This window comes from Oreochromis aureus, linkage group 2 (genome assembly GCF_013358895.1).
Source record: "Oreochromis aureus strain Israel breed Guangdong linkage group 2, ZZ_aureus, whole genome shotgun sequence".
Lineage (NCBI taxonomy): Eukaryota > Metazoa > Chordata > Actinopteri > Cichliformes > Cichlidae > Oreochromis > Oreochromis aureus.
The window spans coordinates 35,084,406-35,102,803 of NC_052943.1; the positions used below are offsets into that span (position 1 = coordinate 35,084,406).

The 18,398-nt window shown below is 39.9% G+C and overlaps 1 long non-coding RNA gene across 1 annotated transcript; it reads right to left on the minus strand.

Moving 5' to 3' along the window:
* Positions 1–2,010: 2,010 nt before the first annotated feature.
* LOC120441099 lies at positions 2,011–2,353 on the minus strand. The gene is made up of 3 exons (XR_005613767.1): positions 2,325–2,353; positions 2,173–2,244; positions 2,011–2,050 (listed from the first exon to the last, which is right to left on the minus strand). It is a non-coding gene; the product is annotated as an uncharacterized LOC120441099 (long non-coding RNA).
* Positions 2,354–18,398: the final 16,045 nt, after the last annotated feature.

Here is an 18,398-nt window from a genome sequence, read left to right on the forward strand (position 1 = left end):
GTTGAAGAACATATCCTGGTCAAAAATGACTCCAAGGCTTCTCACAGTGTTACTGGAGGCCAAGGTAATGCCATCCAGACTAAGAATTTGGTTAGATACCATATTTCTAAGATTTTCAGGGCCGAGTAAAATAACCTCAGTTTTATCTGAATTAAGAAGCAGAAAATAAGAGGCCATCCAGGTCTTTGTGTCTTCAAGGCATTCCTATAGTTTATCTAACCATGAACCAGGAAGCGATACCATACCGCTGAGCCAACACCAAATTAGGTAAATCATGGGACCTTTAACAGAAATTTTCTTTCACTATATTATAAGACATTTTCAGACTGTATTTTCCTTCGTTTTCATTTCAGACGTTTTGAAATGACCTGCAGAACGCTGCCATGTGTATTGTAGTGTTGTTCTTGCAACACAGCAGGTTAAACTAGTCCCTTACCAGAATAGGTAGCCTAACTAATCATAGATGTAACAATGAATGTGAAGCATTAATTCTTTCAGCTGCACCCTTTAGGGGTCGCTACAGCGGATCATCTGCCTCCATCTCACCCTATCCTGGTCACTCCCAATGAAAACCTGCAGCTCAGCCTCCTGTCTTTTTGTTAGAGCCATTATCTCCAAATCATACATCATAGCTTGCCTCACTACCGTCTTGTAAAGCTTACCTTTCGCTCTTGCTGCTTTATTCTGTCACACATCACCAGAGATGGGCAGTAACGCGTTACTTGTAAGCGTTACTGTAATCTGATACTTTTTTCAAGTAACGAGTAATGTAAGGATTACTATTGCAAAAGCGGTAATTAGATTACCGTTACTTTTCACGTAGGAACGCTGCGTTACTGCGTTACTAAAACCGTGATTTTTGCCAGAGCGTCTCATGACAGTGGCGTAAGCGAGTGCGACGTTCGTGACAACAGCTGTCTGCAGATCATAATATATCGAGTGCGGGACAGAGTGTAGCATGCAGCGTTTAAAGCGTGGAAGTACTGACCTTATTTTGAGTTTGATTCCATAAAAGTGACAAAACCATTAGTGTCCGTTGTGCGTGGGAAGAAAACTTCTTTTACAGCGAAAAAACCCTAAACTTCCAAGCAAGCACCGAGTGCGCTTCTGACGTAATGTGAAATTCACAGAGAAACTCGCGGATTCTTCCACTGACCGCTGCAGCACACCTGCACCAGGGTAAACCTCCGCCTACCCCAGTCCTGCTTTACAGGTGAAAATAGAGCAACAGGACCGCTAGTCTTTGATTTTATTTATTTTCTGCTGTGTTTTACTTTCATCTATTTGAAAGAGTGAGTGTAAACACAAAAACATATTTTATTTTATGTGCTGGAATGTGCAGAAAATAGGTTTAAATGTTAAACAAATTTCTTCCAGTCAGAGAATGTTGCATATAATTTAATTTTTGCTTGATGCATAAAGTTAAAAGATTAAAACTAATAAAACAAGTTTTAAAAAGAGACTTTTCCATTTGATTACATTTTGTATGATGAATTATGCAGAAAAAGTAGAATTGGGCTGAAAGATCTATCGCTTTACCACCTATTCAGGTTGTAAATCGTGTTTTTAAAAAGTAACTAAGTAACTAAGTAACTAAGTAACTAATTACTTTTGAAAATAAGTAATCAGTAAAGTAACGGGATTACTTTTTGGGGGAAGTAATCAGTAATTAGTAACTGATTACTTTTTTCAAGTAACTTGACCAACACTGCACATCACCCCTGACACCCATCTCCACCCACTCCACCTTGCCTGCATTCTCCTCTTCAACTCAATGTGAAGCGATATTTAAATATTTTTATTAATTTATGTCTACTTGCCAATGAAATAATTCTGGATCAATATTATCAAGAGTTTTGTCTTTGTGTAGGCATATATTCTGCCACAGAGGACAAAACTATAAGGAAATAAAGTCATGTCTACAACCTGATTCATATACTGCAAACAGAAAATTTTAAATACATTTAAAGCTTAAAACATCTCACCCTTTGCTTTGGCCACTTTGGTTTTCCCCTTTTCCTCAGAGCCAGTCTTGCTTCCTTGCTCTCTTCTAAAACAGAAACAGACAAACAATGGTAGCTGTTATTGTACAAAGCAGATTGTACAGGAATAGAATTTGAGTAGAATACACACAACAGTGTCACTACATGTCAGACAAATGCTTAAACTCACCATCTACATCTGAACTCTCTTCACTGGTGTGCTCCGGTCTCTTTTGATAGGAGAAATGCTGAGAACTTCCACCTGAAAAACAGAAACATTCATGTGCCACATCTTCCTAATTCACTGAGTTTTTGTACTGAATGACTCTGTAAAAACCTGACCTTCATCCATCTCACTGCCTCCTCCTTTTCATTTCTCTGGGGACACGGAGTAGCTGTCAAATATTAGCCATCAGGAGTCACAAAAACTTCAAACACAAACAGTATTGTTGACAAATATGACAAACAAAAAAAAAAAAAGATGCAACGACAACGTGCAAAGGAGCTATCTCAACTTCTCCAAGTGTCACTATGTCATCCTAGAAATGAAATTACTCTTCTTTTAGTTAAGATAATTTAAAAAATGCAGCACAGCCATTCAAAAGTGGCATTTGTGTAAACATGCACTGGACAAATGTAACAGTTTTAATTTAGAATCTGGGTCGTGGTGATAAAACCACAGATCTCTGAGATGTCCTTTTTTTCATGTGTTGTGAGTCTAGTTCTTGCTGTAATAAAAGAGCTCACTATAGAGTGAGTGTACATGATCAAGTGTTATCTGTTGTATAGATTACTGAGCACTGAACTAGGCCAACAGTGTGTTTCTTTGGCTGTAACATGCCACCCAGTTCATTTTACCATTAGGAACCCAAGCTAACAGGTTAACGTCACTCTCTAATATTAGTCAATGTCACATACATAACTTGCAGTTGCATAGCAGATTATCACAAACGCAGCTTATTCATGAGGCAGTATACCAACAGCTGTACTAGTGAGCAGGTAACACTTACCACCACTATCAGAACAGCCGTCATCGCTGCATGCGAGGGCCACATTATCATCTGCAATGTAAATATTGAAAGGATGCAATTATATGTGGACATTTTTTATGAAGAGAGAAGTCTATAACATGACATTACTGTAAAATGTATAACCTAAGCTAATTGCTATTGTCATGAGCTTTAACCTCCTATGACCTGAACTCTTTCATGGCATTTTAATTTCTCTTTGCTATTTGGGCTGACTGGGACCTGATGTAAAAACAAAGAATTATCTGAATTTTTTACCTCTCTTGTTTCTGAGAACAATGAGATCCACATATGTGGGCATTTGTTTTAAATTTTGATAGAACAGTGGCAGTATAATGTCCTCGTAACTGGATATCCCTCCTTGTAGAGCAAAGTTTAGTATTTTGGTCGAGACAACCCAAAATGTGATGTCCACATATGTGGACCCCAGGTCCTAGGAGGTTAAAATACACAACACTAACAATGCACCATAAAACAACAAGCAGGAGATCATGAATAGAAGACTAACCTTATTTTAAAACCAGTGTCCATTTAAATTTAAGATGATGCCAGTCAGGATTCAGTTTCAGGTCCTCTAGTAAGGAATTCTACATGTTCTCTCCTGAACCAGAAAAGCTGTTTCTCCAAACAGGATTTAAGTGACATCAGCTTCCAGCTGGAAGCTAATGAAGCCAAAAACTAAATACGACCATAAGATCACTGAGCATGTGGGAAACCTGATTAATAAGCATTTTTTAAATTTGTTTAGGAAAAATACATTTATTAAAATAATCAACCAAAAATTTCTTTAAAACATACCACTGCTGTGATGCTGACTTTGTCCTATTGCTTGATTATATACCATGAGATGGTGCTTGTAAACACACGTTATACATGAAATTAAATGTAAAATAAATTCTCAGTGGATAAAACTACCTGTTGCATAAATAAATTGAATAAATCCAAATAAATTTGTCATTTGAAAATCTGCTCACCATTTCAACCTGCTTAATAACATAATGTTTCACATGTGAAAAGATACATTTTAAAATTATAAGACTTCATTGAGCTGTATTGCAGGCTGTAAGTAAAATAAGATGTTATGGCATGACCGTGGTATCAGACTGCAGAGGACTGCACAGGTCTGCAATGTGGACACAGGCTGCAAACAAAAGTTACGTTCAACAACTTTCTGTCTTTATTCAAACCTTCATATTCATCCACCTCTGTCCTGTTTCTTTTGTCTGTTTGGGATTGTTTCTCATATCTGGCTTACATCGTTTATATTATAAAATGCTGAGTTTCAACCATGTGTTGTCCTTGTGCCATTTTCAGGTACAGAGACTTCAAATGATTTTCTGATCAATGCCTATTTTATTTACATTTTATGCAGAACGTGGGGCCAACGTGACACACATGAGTATTGTTCTAGCAGCAGTTGTTCATATTAAGAGCAACAAAGAATCACATTTAGAAAACAATCACGTCTGATCTAAGAATCACCTGTTCCCACCTTAACTGATAATGATTCTTAATGCATATTATAGTTTGTAGTATCTGTTGTTTGGTCTGTTGTTTGACACTCCTACGTGCGATTCAGTAACAATTAAAGACTACATGTTCAAATATTCGATAAGAAGGCACATACCTGTGTTTGGCTTGCTGCCGTGGCTTCCTTGACCTAATACCAAAGAAAAAGTCGAAGTTACTTCTCAGTTACATTTAAATAATCCAGTTACAGTCAATAATGACTTGAGGTGATACAGTACAACTGCACCAACAGTTTTGATGCAGCCCATTACCCATGTGTAACACATAACTGGACTACACTGTGCTCCCCCACCGTTTCCACCTCATTTTTCTTTTCATTCATTTACAGTAGCTCACCTCAATAAATCTACAGGTGTCTTAGCAGTGAGCGCTCATGCTGGTGAACCTGCTGTACAAACTGTGACCTACAACTCTATCAAATTTAACGTAAAACAAAACGAAAAAAAACATGGAGCATCACAACGTTTCACCCGTTTTAGATATAGTAGTATTAGGCATTTAAAAACAGTGTGTCATATAGGAAAGCTTATATGCCTTCTGATGGCTACACTGTTAGAGTGACATCATTTCCTTTTTAACATACTTTTATTAATAACTCTCTGTACATAAAACAATATTAGGACAGAATGTTATTGTTGCCTCCAAGGTGAGTCTTATTATAACACTAAAACATAGCAGCCAAAGAGACAACACATAAACACACTTTCAATTGTTGGTAGGTACAATTATAACACACTATACAAAGGCTTACATTTTGTATAAGCATATACATTATTTGCTTTGAATAGCCAAATTAATACTACATGACAGCCTTGATGTTCCACAGAAAAACACTGTCTGAAGCCCACTTCAGTAGCAGAATGCCAGGCCTTCTGTCCAGTTATGTTTGACAGTGAAAATCAAATGTGAGGAATAAGACAAATGAGGCTAAACAGAGCACGCTGCTCAGCTGGGTCATGCTGATGTGCGGCTAGCCAGTAGATATACTGGACGGACAGACGCCGCTCACTGAAACATCGACACCACCATAAAACTCCATGTTGGCGTAAACACGTGGGAACGTTTATATATGATGGATAAAGGAGGACAATGATTTCAGTCATTTTGGATTGTAAACACTAAGACAACGAAAGTTGAAGCATTGCTACATGCATGCGTCACACTTCAGTCATTTCCTTTACATATTTTGAAATGCTAACTTGAAAGATGTTATAGCTGGGTGACTGAGGTTGGGTTTTAACAAAGGATGAAAGCGTTCGGAATAAAAGTGCCTTTTGACTAACTGTAGGCTAAAATTGTGACTTAAAAGAAGGGGAAAAACCCAGTCAAGCTATAAAATGCCTTAAAGAGATACCCTAAATAACATGGTACAAACCACAGTTTGGCCGCTTGTTTTTTTTAAGCGTACATTTTCCCTTTTAAACTGAAAACCAGATCCAATAATAATTTCTTACGTTAATTTTATATTTCTAAGAGCGAGACTGAAGAGAAATACAGATAGAAAATGCCAGGAATTGAGGGGAGGGGACGGTAGGTTTGGCATAAAAGTTAGTGTTAAATATATCACGAAGGAATCGTATTTTGTTCCTATGTTCAATTATAAGAAAAATTATGCATAGTTAATTGTAATAAAATATAGATTGAGACGAACTTTATGCATTGTTCAATTAAAAAAGTATATTTACTGGCGTGTCATTAAGTTTAAAAAAATTAAACTTAATGTAAGATACCTTTTCTTTTGTTTCTTAGAAAGACAGCATTTGCACAGTTTTCATATAGCAAAAATGTGAAATCTTACCTGCAGAAAGCGTGCTTTGCAGTCTTCAGAGCTCCACTTAAACGGCTACTCCGACTGTGGACTGAATGACGTCACATGCCCTGCAAAAGTTTGCAAGCTGCAGTGCAGGTCTTGCGGGGAGGGGAGGGTCACTGATGGAGCAGCAGAGAGCCAAAGTTTTCTCCTCAGCTCTGACTCTCAAACCTGATTTACAGGCTACAATATATGAAATAAAGGAAGCCTGACATTTATTTTAACTACAGTTTAGTACACATTATGAAATAACAAAAGAAAATTTATCTAAAGTAAGACTTAGTTTTACAGTCTAATTTAAATTTATATATATCAGTAGTGGAAAGAGCCATTACCATATTATTTATTTATTTTACACACACACACACTAAACAGCTATATTAGGTACACCTTGCTAGTCCTGGTTTGGACTCTCTTTTGCCTTCAGACCTGCCAAAGTGCTGGAAACATTCGCCCGCCCCTCCCCCACTGCAGCAGCTATGGGGGAGGTGCAGGGCATCAGTTAAGTTGGGAGCAGAGTGAGCTACAATTCTCTGCTCAGCTCTGGCTCAGGCTTATTGTACAGGCCTGAACACATGAAACAAAGGAACCCTGACATGTTTTACTACAATTTAGTACACATTATAAAAGCACATACTAAGATTTATCTAAAGTAAGATTTAAATTTACAGCCTAATTTTACTTTATATACATCAGTAGTGGAAAAGTACTTAGTATTTATCTAAAAGTATTATTACCACATGGAAAAAAAAATACATATATACACACACAATGGACTCATTGCGAGCCCTTGAGGAGGCGAAATGATGCAATTTAATGCAAAATACGTATTTCATCTGCTATGATGGGAAAGCCAGATATTTCATAGATGAAACTTTGAAATATCTGGCTTTTGATGATGATCAAACATTATTTTTTCTGTATAAGCATTTTTATAGTAGCTTAGTGTAACTAGTTTGAAAATAATGACAGAAGGCTGTGGACAGTTATGTTCTTTCTGAATAGAAAACAGAAATACGCATAAGATGCTGAGCACTTGTTGGCCCTTTTGCCTTTGCTCTGTGCTCCATCTCATCCCAAAACATCTCCAATGGGATTGGGTTAGGTGACTGTGGAGGCCATCTGGTAGGCACTCCATCACTCTCCTTCTGGGCCACAGAGCCCTTACATAGTCTGGAGGTGTGTTTGGGGTCATTGTCCCGTTGAAAAATAAATGATGGTCCAACTAAACACAGACCAGACAGGATGGCATGTCACTGCAGGATGCTGTGGCAGCCATGCTGGTACAGTGTGCTTTCAGTTTTGAATGACTCAAAGCCCAGCAAAGCCCCCACACCGTCACACCAACTCCTCGATGCTTCACAGTGGGGACCACACATGCGAGACCATCCATTCACCTTTTCTGCGTCGCACAAAGACATGGCAGGTAGAACCAAAGTTGGACTCATCAGACCAAAGCACAGATGTCCACTGGTCTAATGTCCATTCCTTGTGATTCTGGTGACTTGGATGAATGTATCCTCAGCAGCAGAGGGAACTCTTGCTCTTCCTTTCCTGGGCGGGCCTCATGTGAGACAGTTTTGTCGTAGTGCTTGATGTTTTGTGCGACTGCACTTGGGGACACATTCAAAGTTTTACCATTTTTCCAGATTGACTGACCTTCAGTTCTTAAAGTAATGATGGACTGTAGTTTCTCTTTACTTAGCTGATTGGTTGTTGCCATAATATGAATTTTAACAGTAGTCAAATAGGGCTGTCAGCTGTGCACCAACCTGACTTCTGGACAACACAACTGATGGCCCAAACCCCATAAAGACAGAAAGAAATTCCACAAATGAACCCTGACAAGGTACACCTGTGAGGTTACACCATTTCAGGTAACTACATCATGAAGCTCAGTGAGAGAAGGCCAAAGGTTTGCAGCGCTGTCAACAAAGCAAAGGGTGGAATCTAAAATATAAAACATATTTAGAGTTACATATCAGCTATCTCTTTGCTATATAATTCCATATATATTGCTTCATATATTTGATGTCTTCAGTTTGTATGTACAATGTAGAAAGTAGTAAAAAACAAACAAACATTAAGTCAAAAGGTGTCCAAATTTTTGACTGATAGTGTATGGGGGGTGGAGTTGGGAGTGTACTCCAAAGCCCAGATAAACAGAGAGGGCTGTTTCAGGAATGGCATCTGGTGTATTTCCATATCGGATCAGTCGGTACCTGGGTTAACAATTACTGCCTCCTGTGCTATTGGCCAACAGAGAGCCGATGGAAACTGTGCTACTATTCGAAGACAAAGGAAGAGGAAAGGGGAGAAGCGTGTTAGGAATCGAAGAGAAGGACAGGCAGGAGTGTGGAGGTACTATGACTGGCAAAGGGAGAGAGCTGGCTGATATGAATGGAGAGAAGGAAGGTAGATTTACTGTGTGTGCAGGAGACCAGGTTGAAGGTTGGATGTCAGTTAGAAGAGAAAGAGGAATTCTGCAGTTGGTTTGATAAAGTGGTAGAGAGTGTTGATTGGAGCAGACTTCAGTAGCCATGTAGGTGAAGGAAAGAGAGATAATGAGGAGGTGTTAGATAGGTATGGTGTTAAGCAGAGAAATGCAGAAGGTCAAAATTAGGAAAATAGAAATGGCTGGGGTGAACTCATACTTAAAGAAGAAGGAGGAACATAAGGTGACGTAGAAGAGTGGAAGAAAGTGTACACAGGTGGCTTACATCCTAAACAAAAGGGTCAGTCTGAAAGAGATAGGAAACTGCAAGGTGGTGTCAGGAGAGAATGTAGCCATGCAGCATTGGACACTAGTCTGTAGGATGACTTTGGACGTCAACAAGAGGAAGAGAGTGACGGCAGAGACAAGAACTAAATGGTGGAAGCTGAAGAAGGAAGACTGTTGTGCAGTTGTTAGTTCAGGGAGGAGTAGAGACATTCTCTGGGTGGAAGGGAAGAGTTACCAGATGACTGGAAAATACAACTGAAATGGTGAGAGAAAGGCAAAGAAGGTGTTTGGTGTATCTTTGGAGAGAGAAAAGAGGACAAGGAGACTTGGTGGTGGATTGGACACTTTCCTGTAGTTCCTCAAAGGAATAGCTAAGAGAAAGTGCGATAGTCAGGAGATGGAGAAAGTAGACAGGAATACTGGGAGGCCAGGCCTACTGCAAAGATAGAGGTGGCAAAGGAAAAAGCTTATACTGAGATGTATGTGAGGCTGGGCACTAAGGAAGGAGAACAGTACTTGTATCAATTAGCTAGACAGAGATTGAGCTGAAAAGGATGTGCAGCAGGTTAGAGTGACTAAGGATAAAGATGGTGAAGAGAGTGTGTTGAGAAGATGGAAGTATTATCTCATTGTCTTCATTAATGAAGACATTAATGAAGACAGAAAATGAGGACAGATGGAGGAAAGTTGGTGAATCAGGAAGTGCAGGGGATTAGTAAGGAGGAAGTGAAGGCAGCTATGAAGAGAGGAAAGGCTGTTGGTCCACATGACATATCTGTGGCAGTATGGAGATGTTGAGGAGAGAGGACTTTTAACCAGATTGTTTAACACAAGTTTGGAGAGTGAGGAATGAATAAGTGTACTGGTACCAGTTTTCAAGACCAAGGGTGATATGCAGAGCTGTAGTAACTACAGAGGATAAAGCTGATGAGACACACCAAGAAAGAGTTGTTGAAGCTAGGTTAAGAAGAGAGGTGATGATCAATGAGCAGCAGTATGGCTTCTCACTGAAAAAGAGCAGTGCAGATGTGATGTTTGCTTTGAGTGTGTTGATGCAGAAGTATAGTGAAGGTCAGAAAGAGTTGCACTGTGTCTTTGTGGATCTGGCAAAAGAATATGATGGGATGCTAAGAGAGGAACTGTGGTACTGCATGAGGTAAGTCAGGATGTGAGGGTGGTGCAGGACATGTATGAGGACAGTGAGGCAGTGGTGAGGTGTGCAATAGGAGTGACAGATGTGTTCAAGGTGAGGGTGGGATTACATCAGGGATCTGGAGTCAGCAGGAGGGACAGGAAACAGAAATGAGTATACAAGAAGGACAGCTCATGCTGAATGGTATGGAGAGAAAGTTAGAGACAAGGCTGAGATGATTCGGACATATGCAGAAGAGGATAGTGGAAATACTGGACAAAGGTAGGAGGAAACAGGATGACCTCAGAGGAGGTTCATGGATACAGTGGAGGAGGACATGATGAGGGTTGGTGTGAAAAAGGAGAAAGCTGGGATCGGGGTTGACATAGAGGCAGGGCCTCTGGTGTTGTGACCCTTAAAGAGAGCATTTTTCTCTCTACAATATTTTATATATAATAAAATTGTATGTATGTGTGTGTATATATATATATATATATATATATATATATATATATATATATATATATATATATGAGCCCTTGGTATTTCTCCAGCTCTCGTGTTCCTTCTTCCTGATATTGCTGTCAGTCGGAACCGCTACATCGATCACTACAGCCGTCTTCTTCTGTTTGTCTACCACCACTATGTCCGGTTGGTTAGCCACCACCATTTTGTCCGTCTGTCTCTGGAAGTCCCACAGGATCTTAGCTTGGTCATTCTCCATCACCCTTGGGGGAATCCCCCATGTTGACCTCGGGACTTCCAGGTTATACTCGGCACAGATGTTCCTGTACACTATGCCGGCCACTTGGTTATGGCGTTCCATGTATGCCTTGCCTGCTAGCATTTTGCACCCTGCTGTTATGTGCTGGATTGTCTCAGGGGCATCTTTACACAGCCTGCACCTGGGGTCTTGCCTGGTGTGATAGACCCCAGCCTCGATGGATCTTGTGCTCAGTGCTTGTTCCTGTGCTGCCATGATTAGTGCCTCCGTGCTGTCTTTCAGTCCAGCTTTGTCCAGCCACTGGTAGGATTTCTGGATATCAACCACCTCCTCTATCTGCGGGTGGTACATACCGTGCAGGGGCCTGTCCTTCCATGATGGTTCCTCGCCTTCCTCCTCTTTCTTGGGTTTCTGCTGCCTGAGGTATTCACTGAGCACGCTGTCAGTTGGGGCCATCTTCGTGATGTATTCGTGGATGTTTCTTGTCTCATCCTGGACTGTGGTGCTGATACTCACCAGTCCCGGCCCCTTCCTTGCGCTTAGCGGGTCAGGACTGTTTGGGTTTGTTTGACAGCTACGTAATGTTGTTCCAGGCGGCAGCGATACGGTTGCCATGGTTACAGGGTGTGACGCGCTCTCTCTGCGTGTTTCCTGGGTGAGAGGCGCTTTTTGTTGTTGTTGTTGTGCTAAGCTAAAAGGCAGAATGCTACAGGCATGGCCCTAAAGAATGTAGCCTCATGGGCAGTGTAGTCCGTGCTGCAGGCGAGAATGGACTACCATACACGTTATGTGTCTGTGAGCGAGGGAGGGAGAGAAAGGAAAAGTCCGAGCTGTCACGGAGCAAAAACGGGAGCTGGAAGCATGTAAATATAATAATAACCACTGCAGCCAAGAAGAGTGCCTGGCGAGCCCAGCTGTAAGTAAGCTATTAAGACTCAACTGTACACTGTGTTCGTGTTTTCCTCCGGAAAAATAAGTTCCGTTGGAGCAGCCTTTCAACACCTCTCTCTGTCTCTGGCAAGCAAAGTTGACCCAGACAACAAAGTAAAGCTAGTTTTGGCTACCAGCCCAACACGGAACCCACCGTATTAGCCAGAGGTCCCTTTACTACGGTTCGGAGCCTCGGACCTTCAGTAACAGTAATAAATCACAGCAATAGTACATTCACGTAGTTGTAAACAGCACGATAATATATTAAGTAATCCAAAGTATTCAGAATCGTTACTCTCATTGAGTAGCGTAACGGAATCGTTACAGAATACATTTTGGGGCATGTATTCAGTATTCTGTAATGGAATACATTTTAAAAGTAACCTTCCCAACACTGTATATATATATCTCTATATCTCTCTATCTCTCTCTCTCTATATATATATATATATCTCTCTATATCTCTCTCTATATATATCTCTATATCTCTCTCTATACATATATATCTCTATATATCTCTAATCTCTATATATCTCTAATCTCTATATATCTCTAATCTCTATATCTCTATATATCTCTAATCTCTATATCTCTATATATCTCTAATCTCTATATCTCTATATATCTCTAATCTCTATATATCTCTAATCTCTATATCTCTATATATCTCTAATCTCTATATCTCTATATATCTCTAATCTCTATATCTCTATATATATCTCTCTATATATCTATATCTCTCTATATCTATATCTATATATATCTATATCTCTATATATCTCTCTCTATATATCTATATCTATATATATCTCTATATATCTCTCTCTATATATATCTATATATATCTATATCTATATATATCTATATATATGATGGATCAGGTGATCACATAATATGTAATGTGATCACCTGGTCCACCATAGAGATCATAGAGGTCCTCTTTTGGATTGAGATCTGGTGACTGTAGAGGCCATTTGAGTACAGTGAACTGAACTGTTATGTTTAAGAGTGCAATTTGACATCATTTGAGCTTCTTGACACTGGTTATTATCCTCCTGGAAGCAGCCATAATGAAATGGGCACTTCTGATGGATGGGACATATTTAATTTTTACAAAGTATTAAAGAACACATAAGTCAATATTATATTGCATTACAGATTATATATTAATGGTAGATTTTCACTAATAGAAGCTTACAGTAGAGGAACCAGCTTTTAATATAAAAGGGAACACAGGAATATATGTATCCTTTGTACAGAAGCCCATCCTTTCATATAATCTATCAAAATTCACCAGTATGATTTATAATAGTTTGAAAATACTTGAAACAAAACTACAGTTTCTTGCACATTGTCTATACAGTGTGTTATGTAGACACAATTTGTAGCTCACTACTAAAGCAGGGTCAAGGTAGTTTTCAGATTCAGTCTCCTATTTGTGGAGATAATTTGGTAAAATATGCTGGTAACACTAAATGGAAAGCAGCCCCTCAAGACCTTAAATGATTTTTTAAAACTGAATAGTCTAAAAAGTTACTGATATGCCATTTCTATAGGAGAGATACAAGTATGGTTTAAAAAGAGAAGCCTAAAATGAGAACCAGAAGGCAGAAATGATGAGCTGCATTAATAATTTCTAAACCTGTCTGACATTAACTGATGAAACCCATGTTAACTAGCACACTGTTTAGTTTACATTGAAAATCCAGTCGTAATTTTTCAGGAACTGAAGCACTGTCTCATAGCCCAGTTTAGGCCAGTACATATTCAATATTTCTATTTCAGCATTTAATTTCAAAAACTGTATTGGTGTGCTTTCCAATTTGGGTAGACCAAGACCAGATATTAAAAGTAAGACATAATAATATGTTTAACTTACCTTGTAGGGTCTTTACCCTAAAGTATAAAGTGCCCTCAGGTGACCTTTGTTGTGATTTGGTGCTATATAAATAAAATTGAATTGAACTTGAAGGCGATAGAGCACTATTTATTTCTCCTTCATTAGATAAACTGTCATTATCTTCATTTGTAGTTATAGTAGCTTGGGGGCAGTGAATGGGCAAAGACAGTAGTTGGCAGTAGAGTGCAAAAAAGTGCTTGGGTGCAGTGACTGTCCAAAAGCAGTAGGGGCAGTAGAGAGTAAAAGGACTTGGGTGCAGTGACTATCCACAACCAAAAGGGGCAAAAGGGCAGTAGAGAGCAAAAAGGCTCAGGAGCAGTGATTTTTCATAACCACTAGTAGCCAGTAGAGAGCAAAAGTGTGTGTATGAAAAGAATAGCAGTGTGTATAGAAGTGTGTATTTTTTCTCGTATTTCTATTTTTCCGAGGACCTCGCTCAAACTTTGAGAGAAGCATAAAAATGGCCTCTAGAAGGCATTACAGTGAAAAACAAGTGAGGACCATATTAAATGTCCTCACTTTCGCAAAAGGTCCTCACTCGTAAGGTCTTAAACCCACGATGGTCCTCGCAAGTATAGAAGAACAGACACACACACACACACACACACACACACACAAGGCGATGCAAATGTGTGTGTACTCTGAACATTTAAACTTGTTTGATTATGTCACCCTCCAAGAGAGCTTTGCTCGAAAACTCAAAATGTGACACACCTGGCAGCAGCTTGTGCGACATATGTTACACTCAATTACATCACATTGTTTGTGTGTGTGTGTGTGTGTGTGTGTGTGTGTGTGTGTGTGTGTGTGTGTGTGTGTGTGTGTGTGTGTGTGTGTGTGTTTCTAGAGAGACAGAGACAGAGAGAGCGTGTGTGTGGAGGGTTGCAGTGCTCCATCACTTGTTGTAGTCCTTGAAACTCCCTGGAAACCTCCTGGAGTTTACCACTTTGGAAAAAACAAGTCACCTAATCCATGAACACCTTGAAGAAATTAGCTGGGTGTTAAAATATCACAGAAACAGCATCAGTTGAGCTATAGATTAAGGTTAAATATAGTTCAGAGACTATACTGACCTGGTTTATTGGACACACCTTTGTTTACCGGAGAGAATATAAGTGTGCTGTTAATAATAATCTACTTTCCAGTGAGCTCAATATGATCCATGAGTGAGTCACTGGGGACATTAGATATTCCCTGAGTCGTAACTCAGCAACAACTCTAAAGAGGCAGCGTCTCCATCAGCAGTGATTCTCAATGAGCTGCTGTAGTTTGTAGAATCATTGAGTTTCTCAAAGAATGAACTCCAAGAATGATGGTCACACAACCATTTGATTTGAATGAGTACAGGTTTAAAGGGTGTTAAAGTATTTTTTCACTTTACTGTATACACTTTTAATGATTCACAAATTGCATTGCCTTCAGGTTTTATTTGTTTAGTATTGCAGTAAATTTGTAGTAACTCCAAATGTATGAAAACAGTACAAAGGTTAAAGTACTACAGTATGTACTGCCAGTGAAAGCTGCAGCTGCTTCTCTGAGCTCGTCCCGAGCCTCTGTGCCTTCTCTGAGGATGATGTGCAGTACTTCTGACACTATCACAGTTTTCATGAAGTGCTGGCTCAAAACACCAGTTGAAGTTTGACCGTTTCATGCTGTGCCCCTTTGTGCCACCAAAAAAACGAAGCCTACAGCTGCGCTAAGTTCAACCACATGATGAAAAAAACATTCTGTACGTATCTGAGTTCAGTGAACTTTTGGACACTGGTTTACGTACATAGACGGGGACCTCCAGAAGCCTTTTCAAAGGTTCAGGAGACTTTGGGAGGAAAGCAGTGTTGTGGAAACAACACACTCTTTACTAGTCGGGATAGTTACAAAGCTTTCTTCTTTATGAATGAGCGATACTTTTTTTATTAAACCTTTGAACATAATACAACACAAACTGTCGCAGAGGACACAAAGTCAGAGCGTTACATGTTGTGAAATGACAAGGAGCAGGTGCATCTAGTACATGTAGTAGTAGTAAAACAATGATGTACAAGCAGAGCGCATTAGCCAGTGCAAGAGAAATCTTGGGTCTTTGGCTCCAGTGTAACGGTCAGCACAGTGCATGCCGTGCTCTGTGTGAAAGGGTCTTTTGGCTCTTTGCTAGCATATACAAGACAGGATGCTAACGCTAAGCTATTCAAGAACCCAGAGTGATGTTAAAGCTACGTCAACGCCGACCTGAGCCCAAAATCCAGACCCTGAACTCCAACAGGTAACAAACAGTCAGGCTGCAGCCTCCTTTTCTACCCGTTTATATTTATTTAAAATAGAATCACTGTGGTGGTGGTTTTGAAGTTCCTTTGTGCTGGTTTTCATCAGCTTTGTGACCTAAATACTAAAAACAGATGACCTATCTGTTCTCATCACGATGGTTAGGATTGGAGTGATGTTTACCACCTCCTGCCTGTGTTTACCTGTGTCAGTCTTAAATTCAATTCAGTGTTATACAGCACCAAGTCACAACAACAGTCACCTCAAACTGCTTTTCGTTGCCCTGTACCTCTGACATGTGCAATGACAATAAAGTTGAATTCTATTCTATTCTATTCTTTTCTATTTATATTGTAAGGTAGACCCTACAATAATACTGCCTTCTGGGAGGAGCCCTGGTTTCTCACTCTGCTCTACTCACCTAACATCGAGCAGCGAGGCTGCATTTAGGACCAGTGCTGCCATCGTTTCTCCACCAGTTTGTCAGCTTCCTCACGGTGGTAACACGGCCTCATTGCTTCTAGCATTCTTACTTGTGTTTTGTACTTAGGTTATGTCCTGTACCTGGACACCAGTCATATTGGCATATACTGCAATCTACTCCTTGGAATCAAAACTACTCAGAGTTTTCAGCTGCCTGTCATCTCCTCTGGATCATCATTAACAAAATGTTAGAACCTCGTTCCCTCGCTCAGACTCTCTCCCCAAAGCTGCCTGCAAGACCAGTGTCCTCTTACCTCCTCGTACTCGCTCCTCACTCACAGGTCTAACTACACTCTCCCTCTGTTACAGTGCCTCCACGCCACGCGCCCACGGCTTGTCATTGCTATGTTTGTGTTTGCAATAAACTTGTAAAATCTTACAGCTGTTTCTGTTTGGTGTCTGCACGTGGCCCACTCCCAGGTACTGGCCTCCAGGCCCCTTTGGTATGGGGTCTGTAGCCTAAACATCTATATTGTTAAATACTATTTATTATTTAAGACAACATACTTCAGGTAATTATGAGAAGAAAAATGAATGTAACGTAACAACTAGTGTAACAAATTACTTTCCTTGGTGAGTAATTAAGTAAAGTACTGTTAAAAAGTGTTCTGTGAAATAACATACTTTATGAGTAACAAGCTCAACACTGATCACAACAAAGAGGAGAAACGCCTCCAGCATGCACAAACATTTGACCACACAGCATGCAAATGATTTATCTTTGATATGCTGCTTAGCAACAGTGGTGCCTCTCAAAGTGGAACCAAAGAGAATCAATAAGGAATCGACTCAGTAAGTGATATCGATAATGGAATCTAAATCACTAAAGTTGGCTCAGTGACCATCCCTATCTATCAGCAGAAGTGACATCAGAGATAATGTGTTGCATAATTTTCATCAAATCATTCAGTGAACAAAGGATGATGGATTCATAAAATAATACATGCAAAAATGTTTGATCATAAAGTAAAGGTGATCAATCAAGACAGCTTAATTTGCAGTAATTCTTTCCTAGTAGGATAAAAGTGTTACAGCTTTATCTGCTGTAATGTTTGTAATGTGTAATGCTGACAATCCTTGCAATAGACTCACTGTGTACTCCGCCTTTCAGCCTATGACAACTCAGATAGGCTCCAGCATCTTGTGACCCTGAATTGGATAAGTGGTTAAGAGACGCATGGATGAGTTTTGTGAACATTAGATGACCCTGATAATAAAAGCATAAAAGCTAAGACTTGGACCAGCAAGAAAACATTATCAGAGGTGGTGTGTTTGCGTGAGAGCATTTCAGTGTGTGTGTGTGTGTGTGTGTGTGTCAGTCACACACTAATGCAAGGTGTGGGTACAGTTTGCCCAGGACATGACACATCATACTCAGTCTGTGCTGTGATGTTCCAGAGAAAGCTCTCATCAACTTACTCATTGCCTTTCCACCAACAGCGGCTCCAGTTCTGCCTTCAACAGCAACATATTGATTTCATGTATCACAATATTAATGAAGTTCACTCTAGAGGAAAGCATTTAATACCAGACTAATTGATACAAGGGAAATTAGCCCAGTTGCTAAAAAGCAGCCATGACTTTATTGCTTACAAATCATTACCATCTAACTGACAAGTGATTCTATTATGATGATGAATCGCATTAATGGATGTTTAAAATAATTATGGGCGGGTATTAGGCAGTAATAAACATTTGCAGTCACCCAGGACTGGAGGCCAGCTGTGGCAGGATGAAAACTGGACCTTGGGCCCAAATCTGGAGCTGGAAAAGCTCAGAGGTTCCAGGGGAAGGATGTGGAGGGCCACAGAGGAGGTTATGGGGACACCGAAAAGAGAGTATATGCCTGGTGGTGAGGGTAACGGGGGGTTAGGAAGTCTCCCATCAGCAGCCCAAGG